Source organism: Monodon monoceros, unplaced genomic scaffold (genome assembly GCF_005190385.1).
Source record: "Monodon monoceros isolate NGI ecotype Baffin Bay Population unplaced genomic scaffold, NGI_Narwhal_1 Super_Scaffold_12, whole genome shotgun sequence".
Classification (NCBI taxonomy): domain Eukaryota; kingdom Metazoa; phylum Chordata; class Mammalia; order Artiodactyla; family Monodontidae; genus Monodon; species Monodon monoceros.
The window spans coordinates 47,997,964-48,016,470 of NW_021703768.1; the positions used below are offsets into that span (position 1 = coordinate 47,997,964).

At 40.0% G+C, this 18,507-nt stretch overlaps 1 protein-coding gene across 2 annotated transcripts in view; it reads right to left on the bottom strand.

Annotated features, from left to right (window-relative positions):
- DEPDC1B (DEP domain containing 1B) overlaps positions 1-18,507 on the bottom strand; it is a 106,073-nt gene that overhangs the window by 68,449 nt on the left and 19,117 nt on the right. The window lies entirely within an intron of this gene.

The window sequence follows — 18,507 nt, forward strand, 5'->3', positions numbered from 1 at the left end:
AAAAAAAATGTCATGAAGAACCTAGGGGTAAGACAGGAATAAAGACGCAGACCTACTGGAGAACGGACTTGAGGATATGGGGAGGGGGAAGGGTGAGCTTTGACAGGGCGAGAGAGAGTCATGGACATATACACACTAACAAACGTAGTAAGGTAGATAGCTAGGGGGAAGCAGCCGCAAGGCACAGGGATATTAGCTCGGTGCTTTGTGACAGCCTGGAGGGGTGGGATAGGGAGAGTGGGAGGGAGGGAGACGCAAGAGGGAAGACATATGGGAACATATGTATATGTATAACTGATTCACTTTGTTATAAAGCAGAAACTAACACACCATTGTAAAGCAATTATACCCCAATAAAGATGTTTAAAAAATATATAAAGTTTTCCATGATACATGATAAACTGATTCTAAAATTTATACGGAAATGCAAGGGACCAAATATAATCAAGACATTCTTAAAGAAGAAAAGCAAAGTGAGGTGACTTACTGTACCAGCTATTAAGCTAACTAAGATAATACGGTAGGATGATACTGGTGGCACGGACCATGATTTCTCAACTCATAATTTTTTTTTCTTTTTTTTAAGGGAATTCCTTTATTTTTATTTATTTATTTTTGGCTGTGTTGGGTCTTCGTTTCTGTGCAAGGGCTTTCTCTAGTTGCGGCAAGCGGGGGCCACTCTTCATCGCGGTGCACGGGCCTCTCACTATCGTGGCCTCTCTTGTTGCGGAGCACAGGATCCAGACGCGCAGGCTCAGTAGTTGTGGCTCACGGGCCTAGTTGCTTCGCGGCATGTGGGATCTTCCCGGACCAGGGCTCGAACCCGTGTCCCCTGCATTGGCAGGCAGATTCTCAACCACTGTGCCACCAGGGAAGCCCTCAACTCAGAATGATTGACATTTGGGCTGTATAATTCTTTGTCGTGGGAGGCAGTTCTGCACATTGTGCAGATCCACTAGATGCTAGCAGCATGTTCTCCCAAGCGTGACGACCAAAAATGTCTCCAAATATTGTCCCCTGCAGAATGGCCCCCAGTTGTAAACCATGAGTAAAAACAGGCAATCTAAAACAAATACACATGTTTAGAAACCTGATTTATGACAGAACAGACATTACAGATCAATGAAAAAGTACAGACTGTTCAATAAAGAATTCTGATCCAATTGGTTATCCATTTGGGAACAGTCTGCATCCCTGTGGCAGAGTGCACTTCCAAAGATGTTTTGCAACATTACCTCCCACCTACACATGCTTCTGCAATGTGATCTTGCCACTACCCCAACAAGAGGTAGAGTGTATCCGAGTTAGGGTGAGCCCTCTCTAACTGATTTGATAAATAGAAGACGGCAGAAGTGACAGTGTGGCAGTTCTGGGCACTAGCCTTTAACTAGCCTGAAACTTTCTTCCTGCCTCTTGGAACTCTTGCCCTTGTATCATTCATTCTTGCAAAGCTCCCTCTTGGAAACCAGACATCATGTAAGAAGTGCGACTACCCTGAGCCCAGCATGCTGTGAGATGCCTAAGCAACAGGAAGAGGCCCTAGAAGATGAGACTCTGCGTGGAAAGAAATTGAGGTCAAGGAGCACCAAAGTTCCAGACTTGTGGATGAAGAAGTTATCATGGAGGTGGATTCCTCAGCCTCAGCAGCCTCAGCTGATGTCCAGCTAAGTCCTTCCAAATTCCCAACCCACAAAATTACGTAAAAATTACAATGATTGTTTTAAGCCACTAGGTTTGGGCATAGCTTTGTTACACAACAATAGATAACCAGAACAGAAGTGTGTGGCATCAGGGCCAGGCAGTGAGTGGAGGTCTGAAGGAGCTCAGAGAGACTTGTTAGTGGAGGCTGGAAGAACAGCGAGGAAGCTGTTATTGGAAGACAGAGAAAGACCCATGTTACGTAGTGGCATAAAGTTCAGTTAAAACTGGCACCTTCGGTAACAAGGAAAATACAAAAGGTGGATCTAAGGAGTTTTCCAGGACGAATGTTCAAAATGCCGACTTGTTTCTTTTAGCCTTGATAAAAAGATATAGACAGAGAGAAAGAAACTGAAGAAGGAACTTTTTAGTTTTTAAGCAGAATTTAGAGGCAATATAAAGGAGTCGTGACTTGAATGATTAGAAAACAAAGCTATTTCTCATCCTTAATCTCTCCCAGCAAAAGGTTCTCAAAGTAAAAATGGTCTTACAACAAATATCAAATTCAAGATGTTTCTCGTAAACTACTGTCTCAGAGTAGTCACAAGTGTGTGGCTATAAAACTTTTGCTATAACTTCAGGAAGATTTAAGGTAGTACCTTATAAAAGCAGTACTTTAAGAATCTTAAGAGCGTTGTACCACAGCAGATTTATAACAGCCCAAGGCAGGGGAGAGTCTATCTCAAAGAGATTTACGAGTGTGACTTTTGTCTAATGGATTAAAGCACAATGAAATTCACAGAAAAGCCACAGCATTTTAAAGATAATAGTACTAACAGAATCACCAGCCACTTGGACTAAAAAAGAAACAATTCAAAATTAAAAGGACAGTCAAGAATATCAAGCTTCTATAAGCAGGAAGCATCTGAGAAAGCTTTCCACTGCAGTCATGGGCCAGAATGACTCAGAAATTAGAGCTAAGAGCACAAGGGTGTAGGCAGGAACCACACAGAATCACTCCCAGGAAGCAGAACTGTGACCTAATCAAGGAATGGCAGACGTATGTTCAACTGCATTTTTTTTTTGATTTACTGTTTTGTTTTGTTTTTTAGGCATCAAATGGCTTCCTCCTAATTTATTAAATTTATTTATTCATTCATTTTTGGCTGCGTTGGGTCTTCGTTGCTGCGTGCGGGCTTTCTCTAGTTGCAGCAGGTGGGGGCTGCTCTTCTTTGCAGTGCACAGGCTTATCATTGTAGTGGCTTCTCTTTGTTGCGGAGCACAGGCTCTAGGTGCGCGGGCTTCAGCAGTTGTGGGGCGTGGGCTCAGTAGTTGTAGTTTGCAGGCTCCAGAGCGCAGGCTCAGTAGTTGTGGCACACAGGCCAAGCCGCTCCGCGGCATGTGGGATCTTCCCAGACCAGGGCTCGAACCCGTGACCCCTGCATTGGCAGGAGGATTCTTAACGACTGCACCACCAGGGAAGTCCCTCAACTGCATTTTAGAAGTGCAATGTATGGGCTACTGATTCCTGTATGTGATGCCATAACATGATGAATTTTGGGAGTCTTGAGGAAGGGGGTGAATATAGTTTGCAAACGAATGTTATTGTGGTCAGATTGTATTTTTCAAGGATGGCCACGACAATATCTCCCATTCTTTATGCCTCTTCCACAATGTGACTTTAACACTCCCCATCAGCAGGAGGAGATTATTTCTCTACTCCTTTGAACGTGAGTGAGCTCTGTGATTCTTCTGAATAAATAGAATAAGCAGAAGTGACACTTGGCCAACTCAGGCATAGATCTTAGCTGCCTGGCAGTTCCCTCTTCTTGCCTATTGTAAATACTTGCTCTTGGGATGTTCACTCTTGGAACATACCTCTTAGAAGCCAACAACCCCATAAGAATAGCAACTACCCTAAGCCCATCATGCTGCAAGAAGCACAAGCCATGGGAGATGCCCTAGAGGATAAAAGCTCATGTAGAAAGAGAAGGGAGCCAGGAAGCACAAAGACACCACTATTGTGAGCAGAGAAAGAAGCCGTCTTGGAAGTGAATTTTCTAGCCCAACTAATGCCTTGTGGGTAAGGGGCAAACTGCCAGTTGAGCTTCTTCTAAATTCTTGACACAAAAACCATGAGCTAAATAAAATGGCTGCTTTCAGCCACTAAAGTTTGGGGTAAATTGTTTCTCAGCAGTAGAAAACCAGAACAATCCCAAAATCACACTATGAATAAGAATCATGGGCGAAACCATAAAACTCAGGGCACAATATAAGAAAATATCTCTCTGACCTTGGGCAATAAAGGAATTTTTTTAAGCAAGACATAAAAACCACACAGTATAAAAAAAAAGCCCGATACATTCACTTACATCACAATTAAAAACTTTTCTGTTCATCAAGACACCATAAGGTGAAAAAAAAGTGAGATTTTGTAATCTATGTAATTGACAAAGGATTAATATCCAGAATATTTTTAAAAACTGCTAAGGATTTATAAGAAATAAAAATCCTATAGAGAAGACAAAGACATGAAGCAGGCACTTCCAGGTTTGGAATCAGGAATGATGAATAAACATATAAAAAGATACTTAATCTCGGGGTGGGGGAGGATAAATTAGGAGTGTGGGATTAACAGATACACACGATCATGTACAAAATAAACAACAGGGATTTACTGTATAGGACAGGGAACTACATTCAATACCTTGAAATAACCTATAATGGAAAAGAATCAAAAAATAAAGAATATATGAAACCAAGTCATTTTGTTGTACTCCTGATACTAACACAATATTGTAAATCAACTATACTTCAATTAAAAAAAAAGATACTTAATCTCATTAGCAATCAAGGAAATTCAAAATAACATCACAACAAAAGATCATTTCACAGATCAGCAAAAGGTAGAGTCAGTCAATATCAAATATTTTCTACTACTGAAATAAAAATTTGCATATTCACTACAGAAAACAGCTGGCATGACCTAGTAAAGTTGAACATGCATGTATGAACATACCCATATCCTGTATACTAATTCCATTCCTCGGTAACTCTGGGTAACCTAAAGAAACACACATGTGCAAAGGATACATGTTCATAAATGTTGATGGCAGCATTGTTTATAATAGCAAAAAACTCAAAGCAACCCAAATCTCTACTGTCAGGAGAAGAGACAGATTACAGAGATTATATCAATATAATAGAACATAATATAGCTGAGGAAATTCCACGACTATAATTAAACACACCAACATGGATGAAATCTCAAAAATCATGAGCAACAAAAGAATAAGTCAGAGAACAGACACTCTTTGATATCTTTAATATAAATTTCAAAACAAAGAAAAATGTTTTAAATAAAAATAGTATATTGTTTAAGGATACAAATCTAAGTGTTAAAAACAATAAAGAAAAGCAAGGAAATGATTAACACATTAACAAATGAGGTCAGGACATTGATGATCTCTCTAGAGAAGAAATAAATTGTGGGTAGTTAAGTGTTTGCTTTATTATTCCTATATAAATTGTTCAAATATAGTTTATACACTCTTGCATGAAAAATGTATTTCTCAAGATTGAGGACATTCAAATAGAGCAGAGCTCTCTCTACTGGGCAACATTTGTCTTTAAAAACTATAGGGGATTCCCCGGCGGTCCAGTGGTTGGGACTCCTTGCTTTCGTTGCCAAGGGCCCGGGTTCGCTCCCCTAACTGGGGAGCTGGGATCCTGCAGGCTGCAAGGCATGGCCAAAAAATAAATAAATAAACACCAACTATAAATTTAATCCCAACATGATCATGGATTCCAAAATTATAAAGTCCCCTTAGAATGATCTAGCACAAACTCCACATTTGCACACTGAAAAATCTGAGGGCAGAAAAGGATTGGCCACAGCTAATCATTCAACAAAACAACCCAGGTCTCCTACTGCCACCTCTGTTGCCAAATACTGGTTGGAAAGAAGCAATTAAAAAATAATCCACACCAAAGCTACTATCCTTTGATGAATGTACTTGAAACAAACCAGAATTCATTACCTCATCAATCAATAAAAATATTCTAGGGCATCTAAACCCCAAGGAAAACAAAGTTTATAAATCTTAATAAATTTCACTCATAAATGACAGAGGACAGAATGACTTAAAGTCCTTTTCACAATATATACGAAAATTTTTCCTTTAGCATCTGTAGAAATTTGCAGCATCTACAGCTTTTACCACCCTGCCTCTTTGCCTTAGTAGCCTAAAGCCTTTGTATTAAAAAAAAGCAATCCAGTAGTGATTATTATAGGAGCCGATCTCTCTGAGACCACTGTTTCCCAGAAACCCATGGGTTAGTCAAATTTATAGTATTTTTCTGGGTTTCACTATGCTCTGTAAACCCATTCAACATATTTTTCAAGCCCAATAGTAGTATATAGTACTGTATCACTTAAGTGCTGAAAAACTGCCAATGATTACATCTCACGATACTGCTTAAAGGTGTATCAGGAACTAAAAGTATTTGAGGGAAGGACAACGATAGATGAAGTTGGAAAAAGTTACTTGATAAACTAAGGAACTCTTTGAACTACAAGCTCAGAATCATTCTGTATTCTGTATGCATAAAGATTCCTCTATGAGTAAAGAATCAAATGAGTATTTTCAAGAAGGGGAGAGATATGATCTGATCTGAAAGACATTCCTACTTTAGATCAGCAATAACTATTTAGAAAATAAATTCCATTTACAACAAAATAAAATATATTAAATACCTATGACAAAAAAATAAAAGAAATGCACAAGATCTATAGGGAAAACTACCACCATTTATAATAGCACCAAAAACATGAACTACTTAGATCTAAGTCTCCAAAACTTGTGCAGAATCTTTATACTTAAAGCTACAAACACTGCTGAGAGATTTAAAACCTAAATTAACTGAGAGATACACCATGATGATTTGGAAGGCTCAATTTTGTTATCAAATCTCCCCAAGCTGATCTATGGATTCCACACAATTTCATTCCAAATCTCAAAATAAATTTTTATAGAAATAAACAAGTTGATTCTAAAATTTATATGAAAAAGCAAAAGAACTAGAAGAGCCAAAACAATTTTGGAAAAAAAAAAGAAGTTAGGGGTCATTATCTGAATTCAAGATTTATTATAAACCTACTGTGATCGAAATGGTACTGGAGACAAGGTGGACATACAGGACAATGGAATAGTGTATGAATTAAATCAGAGGGCTTTATACAGTGCTGGGTCCAATATACACATGAATACACGTCCTGGGACCAAGGGGTGGAAGTAGGAGTAGCCCTTCTTACCATCCCTCCCAGTGACCCACTGGGGGACTTTGTGCTTCCCATCCCTTACAACCCTGGGCTCTGCAGTTAGAAGTTCTGTCCCCCAAAGAGAAGTAAGTACTCTTGCCAGGAGTCATAGCAGGGACCGACAGGCAAGAACAGGAACCCCTGTCATAGCAGGGGTAACTGATCCTGATCAGCAGGACGAGGCAGGGCTGCTCTCAGCCCCCGGGGGCAGGAAGGAATGAATACCCACACACCTCTTGTACTCCCTTGCCCCACTGTACCGTGAATGGGCATGTGCACAAACATCACACCTGAGAAGTGCACGGTTATCACGGGTCCAGATTCTCAGAATGAACTTTTGGGTCACACTTCTAGGTAATACACCCAAAGTCTGCCAACGTGACAGCTGAGGGTGGGAGAATCTACAATGGAGAGTGGAGAAGGGAAAGAATCAGCATCAGTTGCATCCATGAGATCAGCTATAGCAGCAGAGAACGTATTCTTCTTAGGAATTTCCATCTCCTAGATTGTGCCCCAGGAAGAAAGGCCTATAAACACATGTGGAAAAGCAGATCTGTGCAGCACCAGAAATGGACAGTGCCAGCCATGGAGGTGCACAGCTCATATCTCCCTTCAAGAGCAGCAGCGTCCAGGACAGCCTCCAGCCTCTAGCTGCTGCACATTTCACGCTTCCCCCAGGATGCTTCCAGCACATCAGTGAGCACAGTGGGGGTATGGAGCCAGGCCAATCCCACCAGAAGACACAGGACTCCTCCAGCTGGCAACCTTTGCCCAAGGCCTCCCCATCACATCGGCCCGGCCGAGACCTTCTCAGAATTGCACCCTGTGGGCTTAGGCTCTTCCTTCCCGATTCCTCTTTCCTTCTCTGCTTTCCACAGAGGTCAGATCTGCATCACAGTCTGAAGGCTGACCTCAACTCCTCTTGCCTTCCCTTTATCCTTTCCAGGTGCCCCACCCCCCTCATCAACCCTGGCATTATAATGCCTGCACATCTAGTCCCTTCCTAGCATCTCCTTCTCTTCTCAGAGGACCTGAACTAACAGAATCTTCTATTAAATTGTACTCCTTTCTGTGTGATGACTTCAAATCAATTCAAACAATGTAAGTGCATGCTATGTAACAGGCATCTTTCCACGACTTTTATAAGTCTAGTCTTATAAGCTGCAACTAAAGGCAATTTCCCACTCTTCTCAGAAAGTTACAGTTTTAGGATTAACTGAGAAGAACTGATTGATGCCCACATGATCTATATCACAGTTGACCCTTGAACAACATGGGTTTGAACTGCGTCGGTCCACTTACACACGGATTTTTTTAAATAAACATAGTGGAAATTTTTTTGGAGATTTGCAACAATTTGAAAAAAAACTAGCAGACAAACGATGTAGCCTAGAACTATCAAAAAATTAAGAAAAAGTTAGGTATGTCCTGAATGCATAAACTATACGTAGAGACTAGTCTATTTTATCATTTACTACCATAAAATATATACAAATCTATTATAAAAAGTTAAAATTGGTCAAAACTTACACACAAACTCTTACAGACTGTACATGGCACCAGTTGCAGTTGAGAAAAAGGTAAACAAACATTAAAATGCAGTATTAAAACTGCATAGGGCTTCCCTGGTGGCACAGTGGTTGAGTCCGCCTGCCGATGCAGGGCACACGGGTTCGTGCCCCGGTCCGGGAGGATCCCACATGCCGCGGAGCGCCTAGGCCCGTGAGCCATGGCCGCTGAGCCTGCGCGTCTGGAGCCTGTGCTCCGCAACGGGAGAGGCCACAACAGTGAGAGGCCCGCGTACCGCCAAAAAAAAAAAAAAAACTGCATAGAATTAACTGTGTACACAATGTACTACTGTAGTAATTTGGTAGCCACTTCCTGTTGCCATTACAGTGAGCTCAAGTGTTGCCAATACCTGCTTAAAATGCCCTGTGACGCTAATCATCTCCACGGGAGCAGTTCATATCTCCAGTAAATTGCGTTTTGAAGTAGAAAGTGATCTCTCACTGTTCTCATGTATTTTTCATCATGTTTAGGGCCGTAAACCTTGCATAACACCACGGGACCCATACAAAGTGCCACTAGTGATGCTGGAAGTGCTCCCAAGAAGCAGAGAAAAGTCATGACATGACAAGAAAAAGTCGAATTCCTTGATATGTTCCATAGATTGAGGTCGGACGCTGTGGTTGTCCACCAGTTCAAGACAAATGAATTCAGTGTAAGGAACATTTAAAAAAAAAAAAGAAAGAAAGAAAAATTCGTGAAGCTGTTGCTGCCACTAATAATCCAGCAGGTGCAAAAACCTTGCACTTTTTGAGATATACCTTTTTATCTCACACTGAAAATGCAGTTTTTAGGTAGGTACAGGATTGCTATAAGAAAGGCATATAGACTCTAATATGATTCGAGGAAAAGCAAAATCATTATATGAAAACTTAAAGCAAAAGGAAGGTGAAGGATCTAAAACTGGAGAATTTAATACCAGCAAGGGATGGTTTAGTAATTTCAGAAAAAGGTTTGGCTTAAAAAATGTCAAGATAACAGGACAAGCAGCTTCTGCTGACCAAGATGCAGCACATGAATTCCCCGACACCATTAAGAAAATCAATGAGGAGAAAATCAGATATCTGCCTTAACAGGTTTTTAACACAGACGAAAGTACCCTATTCTGGAGGCAAAATGCCACAAAGAACATTTATTAGTAAGGAAGAAAAGTGAGTACCAGGATTTAAGGCAGGAAGGGACAGGCTAACTCTATTGTTGTGTGGAAACGCAGTCGGGTTTACCATCAGGACTGCTCTTATTTATAAAAAGCTGCTAACCCATGAATGAGCCTTGAAGGGAAAGCTAAACACCAGCTGCCAGTCTTCTGGTTGTACAAGAAGAAGGTCTGGACGAGAACCCCTTTTCTGGACCAGTTCCATCGATGCTTTGTCCCTGAAAATATCTTGCCAGTAAGGGACTGCCTTTTAAAGTTCTTTTGATATTGGACAACGCCCCTGGCCACCCAGAACTCCATGAGTTCAACACTGAAGGCATAAAAGTGGTCTACCTGCCCCCAAACACAACGTCTCTAATTCAGCCTCTACATCAGGAGATCATAAGGACCTTTAAGGCTAATTACACACAGTACCTTATGGAAAGCACTGTCACATTATGCAAGAGAACCCTAATCGAGAGAATGTCATGAAAGTCTGGAAGCATTACACCATTGAATATGCCATCGTTGTTACAGAAAAAGCTGTGAAAGCTATCAAGACTGAATCAATTCCTGCCAGAGACAAATATGTCCAGATGCTGTACATGACTTCATAGGAATTACTGAAGAGCCAATCAAGGAAATCATGAAAGATACTGTGGATATGACGCAAAAGGTGGGGGCTGAAGGGTTCAAGACATGGATCTAGGAGAACTTCAAAAGCTAATAGACACCACACCAGAAGAAATAACAGAAGACAACTTGATGGAGATGGGTATTCCTAACCAGTGCCAGACAAGAGGAAGAAGATACAGGAAGAAGCAGTGTCAGAAAACAAATTGACATTAGACAATCTGGCAGAGGTTTCCAATTCTTCAAGACTGCTTTTGACTTCTTTTACGGCATGGACCCTTCTATGATACAGACACTGAAACTAAAGCAAATGGTAGAAGAATGATTGGTACCATGTATCATAGAAACATTTGTACACAAATGAAAAAGCAAAAGAGTCAGAAATTATGATGTATTCTGTAAAGTTCACCAAGTGTGCCTGCCTCTCCTCCCTCCCCTTCCACCTCCTCCTCCCCCCCTTCCACCTCTTGTCACCCCTGAGACAGCAAGACCAACCCTTCCTCTCCCTCCTCCCCCTCAGCCTACTCAATGTGAATACAATGATGAAGCCTTTATGATGATCCACTTATACCTAATGAATAGTAACTAATCATCATGTCATACAGCTAATAAGCTTATCTGGTGTGTATGTGTGTGTCTTCATGTGGAAACCTCACAACTGTACAGCAAGGACCGTATGAGACATTTTTGTGTCATCATCATCTAAGTATCCACTGTATAGAGCACCCTGTGCAAGACTCCAAGTGCACAGCCTACCCTTGCATGGGCATAAGATGAGTGATAGTTAATATAAAACTACTACTGTGTTACTTTTCTTACTATTTCATAACTTTGCTTTCAAAGAATTATATTACCATACCGTATGCCTCTCTCTCTTGTATTTGGAGAAACCGTGTATCAGCCTATCATCACAGGTAAGTGGCTTTTTTTTCTTACATGTAACAGTATTATATGACTGTAATACTGTATGTCATAAAAATTTTGTGAGAATTCATTATAGGGTAGTCTACTATGGAGCAATCATATTGTTGCTTCTTTGTTATCAATGCATGGATCGTTATACCTGTAAATAAATATGAATTTCTTTTTCACATTATCTTTTTTTTTAAGATATTCTTTTAAATCCTAAATTTATGAAACACTTGAAGGGAGAGTTTAAGAGTTATCACATTATCTTTTCATTTGTGATGTCTAGTGTTAGTGATACATATAACATCTACAGTGTTTTGTACCATATAAGACAATACTGATGTTACATACTGACAAACAATTCATCTTGTAAACAGATGATGTAAACTTACAGTATCGATAAATACTGTCTATCTGTATGTCTTTTTTGGAAAAATGGCTATTCGGGTCTTCTGCCCATTTTTTAATCAGGTTGTTTGTTTTTTTGATATTGAGTTGTATGAGCTGTTTATATATTTTGGGTATTAACCCTTTATCATACATATGCTTTCCAAATATTTTCTCCCATTCAGTAGGATGTCTTCATTTTGTCGGTGGTTTCCTGTGCTGGGCAAAAGCTCTTAAGTTTAATTAGGTCCCATTTGTTTATTTTTTATTTTCTTTCCCTTGCCTGAGAAGACAGATGCAAAAAAAAATACTGCTAAGACTTATGTCAGAGTGTACTGTCTATGTTTTCTTCTAAGAGTTTTATGGCCAATCGGCACATAAAAAGATGTTCAACATCGCTAACCATCAGGAAAATGCAAATCCAAACCACAACGAGAAGGACTTGCCTGATGGCTCAGTGGTTAAGAATCCACCTGCCAATGCAGGGGACACGGGTTCAAGCCCTGGTCTGGGAAGATTCCACATGCTGTGGAGCAACTAAGCCCGAGAGCCACAACTACTGAGCCCGCACACCACAAGTACTGAAGCCTGCGCACCTAGAGCCCACTCTCTGCAATGAGAAGCCCGCACCGCAACAAGGGAGGCCACTGCAATGAGAAGCCAGCACACAGCAACGAAGACCCAAAGCAGCCAAAAAAAAATTAATTAAAATAATTTTTTTAGAAAAAACAATGAGATACCATTTCAAACCTGTCAAAACGGCTATTGTCAAAAAGGCAACAAATATAAGTGTTAGTGAGGATGTGGAGAAAAGGGAACCCTAGTACACTGTTGGTGGGAAGGTAAATTGGTGTAGCCACTATGGAAAACAGTATGGAGTTTCCTCAAAAATCTAAAAATAGAATGACCATATGACCCAGCAATTGCACTCCTGGGTACATCTCTAAAGAAAATGAAAACACCAATTCAAGATTTACATGCACCCCAATGTTCACAGCAGCATTATTTACAACAGCCAAGATATGGAAGCAACCTAAGTGTCCATCAACAGATGAGTGGATAAATAAGATGTGGTAGATATATACAATGGAATATTACCCAGCCATAAAATGAAATTTTGCCATCTGCAACAGCATAGATGGACCTGAAGGGTATTATGCTTAGCAAAATAAGTCAGGCAGAGAAAGACAAATACTGTTTATTTTCACTTGCATGTGGAATCTTAAAAAAAAAAGGATGCATGAATATAACAAATATAGTATAGTACTATAAATGTATTTTCTCTTTCTTATGATTTCCTTACCATTTTCTTTTCTCTAACTTATTTCATTGTAAGAATACAGTATATGATACATGTAACATACAAAGTATGTGTTAACTGACAGTTAATTATTATCGGTAAGGCTTCCAGTCAACAGTAGGCTCTTAGTACTTAAATCTGGGGGGGGGGGAAATCAAAAGTTATACTAGGACTCCCTCTTGCAAGAGCACCTGAATCACAACTAACTGCTAAACAATCATCGACAGGAAGACACTGGAACTCACCAAAAAAGATACCCCACGTCCAAAGACAAAGGAGAAGCCACAATGAGACAGGATGAGGGGCACAATCACAACAAAATCAAATCCCATAAATGCTGGATGGGTGACGCACAAACTGGAGAACATTTATACCACAGAAGTCCACCCACTGGAGTGAAGGTACTGAGCCCCACGTCAGGCTTCCCAACCTGGGGGTCCAGCAACGGGAGGAGGAATTCCTAGAGAATCAGACTTTGAAGACTAGCGGGATTTGATTGCAGAACTTCGACAGGACTGGAGGAAACAGAGACTCCACTCTCGGAGGGCACACACACAAAGCAGTGTGCGCACTGGGACCCATGGGAAGGAGCAGTGACCCCATAGGAGACTGAACAAGACCTACCTGCTAGTGTTGGAAGGGTCTCCTGCAGAGGCGGGGGGTGGTTGTGTCTCACCGTGAGGACAAGGACAAAGGACACTGGCAGTAGAAGTTCTGGGAAGTACTCCTTGGCTTGAGCCCTCCCAGAGTCCGCCATTACCCCACCAAAGGGCCCAGGTAGGATTGTGTTGGGTCACCTCAGGCCAAACAACCAACAGGGAGAGAAAACAGCCCCACCCATAAGCAGACAAGCGGATTAAAGTTTTACTGAGCTCTCCCCACCAGAACAACAGCCAGCTCTATCCACCACCAGTCCCTCCCATCAGGAAACTTGCACAAGCCTCTTAGATAGCCTCATCCACCAGGGGGCAGACAGCAGAAGCAGGAAGAACTAGAGTCCTGCAGCCTGTGGAACAAAAATCACATTCACAGAAAGACAGACAAGATGAAAAGGCAGAAGGCTATGTACCAGATGAAGGAACAAGATAAAACCCCAGAAAAACAACTAAATGAAGTGGAGATAAGCAAGGTAGGCAACCTTCCAGAAAAAGAATTCAGAATAATGATAGTGAAGATGATCCAGGACCTCAGAAAAAGAATGAGGGCAAAGATCGAGAAGATGCAAGAAATGTTTTAAAAAGACCTAGAAGAATTAAAGAACAAACAGGGATGAGCAATACAATAACTGAAATGAAAAATACAGTAGAAGGAATCAACAGCAGAATAACTGAGGCAGAAGAAAGGATAAGTGACCTGGAAGACAGAACAGTGGAACTCACTGCCACAGAACAGAATAAAGAAAAAAGAATGAAAAGAAATGAAGAAAGCCTAAGAGACCTCAGGGACAACATTAAACACAACAACATTCACATTATAGGGGTCCCAGAAGGAAAAGAGAGAAAGAAAGAACCCGAGAAAATATTTGAAGAGATTATAGTCAAAAACTTCCCTAACATGGGAAAGGAAATAGCCACCCAAGTCCAGGAAGCGCAGCGAGTCCCATACAGGATAAACTCAAGGAGAAACACGCCAAGACACATAGTAATCAAATTGGCAAAAACTAAAGACAAAGAAAAACTATTGAAAGCAGCAAGGGAAAAATGACAAATAACATACAAGGGAACTCCCATAAAGTTAACAGCTGATTTCTCAGCAGAAACTCTACAAGCCAGAAGGGAGTGGCATGATATACTTAAAGTGATGAAAGGGAAGAACCTACAACCAAGGTTACTCTACCCGGCAAGGATCTCATTCAGATTCGATGGAGAAATCAAAAGCTGCTAGACAAGCAAAAGCTAAAAGAATTCAGCACCACCGAACCAGCTCTACAACAAATGCTAAAGGAATTTCTCTAAGTGGGAAACACAAGAGAAGAAAAGGGCCTACAAAATCAAACCCATAACAATTAAGAAAAAGGTAATAGGAACATACATATTGATAATTACCTTAAACGTGAATGGATTAAATGCTCCAACCAAAAGACACAGGCTTGCTGAATGGATACAAAAACAAGACCCATATATATGCTGTCTACAAGAGACCCACTTCAGACCTAGGGACACATACAGACTGAAAGTGAGGGAATGGAAAAAGATATTCCATGCAAATGGAAATCAAAAGAAAGCTGGAGTAGCAATACTCATATCAGAAAAAATAGACTTTAAAATAAAGAATGTTAACAAGAGACAAGGAAGGACACTACATAATGATCAAGGGATGAATCCAAAAAGAAGATGTAACAATTATAAATATATATGCACCCAGCATAGGAGCACATCAACACATAAGGCAACTCTTAACTATAAAAGAGGAAATCTTAGCTATAACTCTTAGCTATAAAAGAGGAAATCGACAGTAACACAATAATAGTGGGGGACTTTAACACCTCACTTACACCAATGCACAGATTATGCAAACAGAAAATTAATAAACATAAGCATTAAATGACACAATAGGGCTTCCCTGGTGGCACAGTGGTTGAGAGTCCGCCTGCCGATGCAGGGGACACGGGTTCGTGCCCCGGTCCGGGAAGATCCCACATGCCGTGGAGCAGCTAGGCCCATAAGCCATGACCGCTGAGCCTGCGTGTCTAGAGCCTGTGCTCTGCAACGGGAAAGGCCACAACAGTGAGGGGCCCGCATACCGCAAAGAAAAAAAAAAAAGACACAATAGACCAGATAGATTTAATTGATATTTATAGGACATTCCATCCAAAAATAGCAGATTACACGTTCTTCTCAAATGCGCACGGAACATTCTCCAGGATAGATCACATCTTGGGTCACAATTCAAGCCTCAGTAAATTTAAGAAAGTTAAAATCATATCAAGCATCTTTTCTGACAACAACACTATGAGATTAGAAATCAATTACAGGGAAAAAAACGTTAAAAACACAAACATACGGAGGCTGAACAATACATTACTAAATAACCAAGAGATCACTGAAGAAATCAAAGAGGAAATCAAAAAATACCTAGAGACAAATAACAATGAAAACACGACGATCCAAACCTTATGGGATGCAGCAAAAGCAGTTCTAAGAGGGAAGTTTATAGCTATACAAGCCTACCTCAAGAAACAAGAAAAATGTCAAATAAACAATCTAACCTTGCACTTAAAGGAACTAGAGAAAGAACCCAAAGTCAGAAGAAGGAAAGAAATCATAAAGATCAGAGCAGAAATAAATGAAATAGAAACAAAGAAAACAATAGTGAAGATCAATAAAACTAAAAGTTGGTTCTTCGAGGAGATAAACAAAATTGATAAACCATTAGCCAGACTCATCAAGAAAAACAGGGAGAAGACTCAAATCAATAAAATTAGAAATGAAAAAGGAGAAGTTGCAACAGACACCACAGAAATACAAAGCATCCTAAGAGACTACGACAAGCAACTCTATGCCAATAAAATGGACAACCTGGAAGAAATGGACAAATTCTTAGAAATGTATAACCTTCCAAGACTGAACCAGGAAGAAAGAGAAAATATGAACAGACCAATCACAAGCAATGAAATTGAAACTGTGATTAAAACTCTTCCAACAAACAAAAGTCCAGGACCACATGGCTTCACAGGTGAATTCTATCAAACATTTAGAGAAGGGCTAACACCAAGCCTTCTCAAACTCTTCCAAAAAACTGCAGAGGAAAGAACACTCCCAAATTCATTCTCGAGGCCACCATCACCCTGATACCAAAACTAGGCAAAGATACTACAAAAAAAGAAAATTACATACCATTATCACTGATGAACATAGATGCAAAATTCCTCAACAAAATAATAGCAAACAGAATCCAACAACACATTAAAAGGATCATACACCATGATCAAGTGGGATTTACCCCAGGAATGCAAGGATTCTTCAATATACACAAATCAATCAATGTGATACACCATATTAACAAACTGAAGAATAAGAACCATATGATCATCTCAGTAGATGCAGAAAGAGCTTTTGACAAAATTCAACACCCATTTATGATAAATACTCTCCAGAAAGTGGGCACAGAGGGAAACTACCTCAACATAATAAAGGCCCGTTACGACAAACCCACAGCAAACATCATTCTCAATGGTGAAAAACTGAAAGCATTTCCTCTAAGATCAGGAACAAGACAAGGATGTCCACTCTCACCACTATTATTCAACATAGTTTTGGAAGTCCTAGCCATGGCAATCAGAGAGAAAAAGAAATAAAAGGAATACAACTTGGAAAAGAAGAAGTAAAACTGTCACTGTTTGCAGATGACATGATACTATACATACAGAATGCTAAAGGTGCCACAGAAAACTACTAGAGCTAATCAATGAATTTGGTAAAGTTGCAGGATACAAATTTAATGCAGAGCAATCTCTTGCATTCCTAACACTAATGATGAAAAATATGAAAGAGAAATTAACGAAACACTCCCATTTACCACTGCAACAAAAAAAATAAAATACCTAGGAATAAACCTACCTAGGGAGACAAAAGACCTGTATGCAGAAAACTATAAGACACTGATGAAAGAAATTAAAGATGATACAAACAGATGGATAGATACACCATGTTCTTGGATTGGAAGAATCAATATTGTGAAAGTGACTATACTACCCAAAGCAATCTACAGATTCAATGCAATCCCTATCAAATTACCAATGGCATTTTTTACAGAACTAGAACAAAAAAATCTTAAAATTTGTATGGAGACACAAAAGATCCCGAATAGCCAAAGCAGTCTTGAGGAAAAAAAACAGAGCTGGAGGAATCAGACTCCCTGACTTCAGACTATACTACAAAGCTACAGCAATCAAGACAATGTGGTACTGGCACAAAGACAGAAATATAGATCAATGGAACAGGATAGAAAACCCAGAGATAAACCCACGCATCTATGGTCACCTAATCTATAACAAAGGAGGCAAGGATATACAATGGAGAAAAGACAGCCTCTTCAGTAAGTGGTGCTGGGAAAACTGGACAGCTACATGTAAAAGAATGAAATTAGAACACTCCCTAACTCCATACGCAAAAATAACGTCAAAATGGATTCGAGACCTAAATTTAAGACCAGACACTATAAAACTCTTAGAGGAAAACATAGGAAGAACACTCTGACATAAATCACAGCAAGATCTTTTTTGATCCACCTCCTAGAGTAATAGAAACAAAAACAAAAATAAACAAATGGGACCTAATGAAACTTAAAAGCTTCTGCAAAGCAAAGGAAACTACAAATAAGACAAAAAGACAAACCTCAGAATGGGAGAAAATATTTGCAAACAAATTAACAGACAAAGGATTAATCTCCAAAATATACAAACAGCACATGCAGCTCGATATTAAAAAAACAAACAACCCAAACCAAAAATGGGCAGAAGACCTAAACAGAGATTTCTCCAAAGAAGACATACAGATGGCCAAGAAGCACATGAAAAGCTGCTCAACGTCACTAATTATTAGAGAAATGCAAATCAAAACTACAATGAGGTATCACCTCACACCAGTTAGAATGGGCATCATCAGAAAATCTACAAAC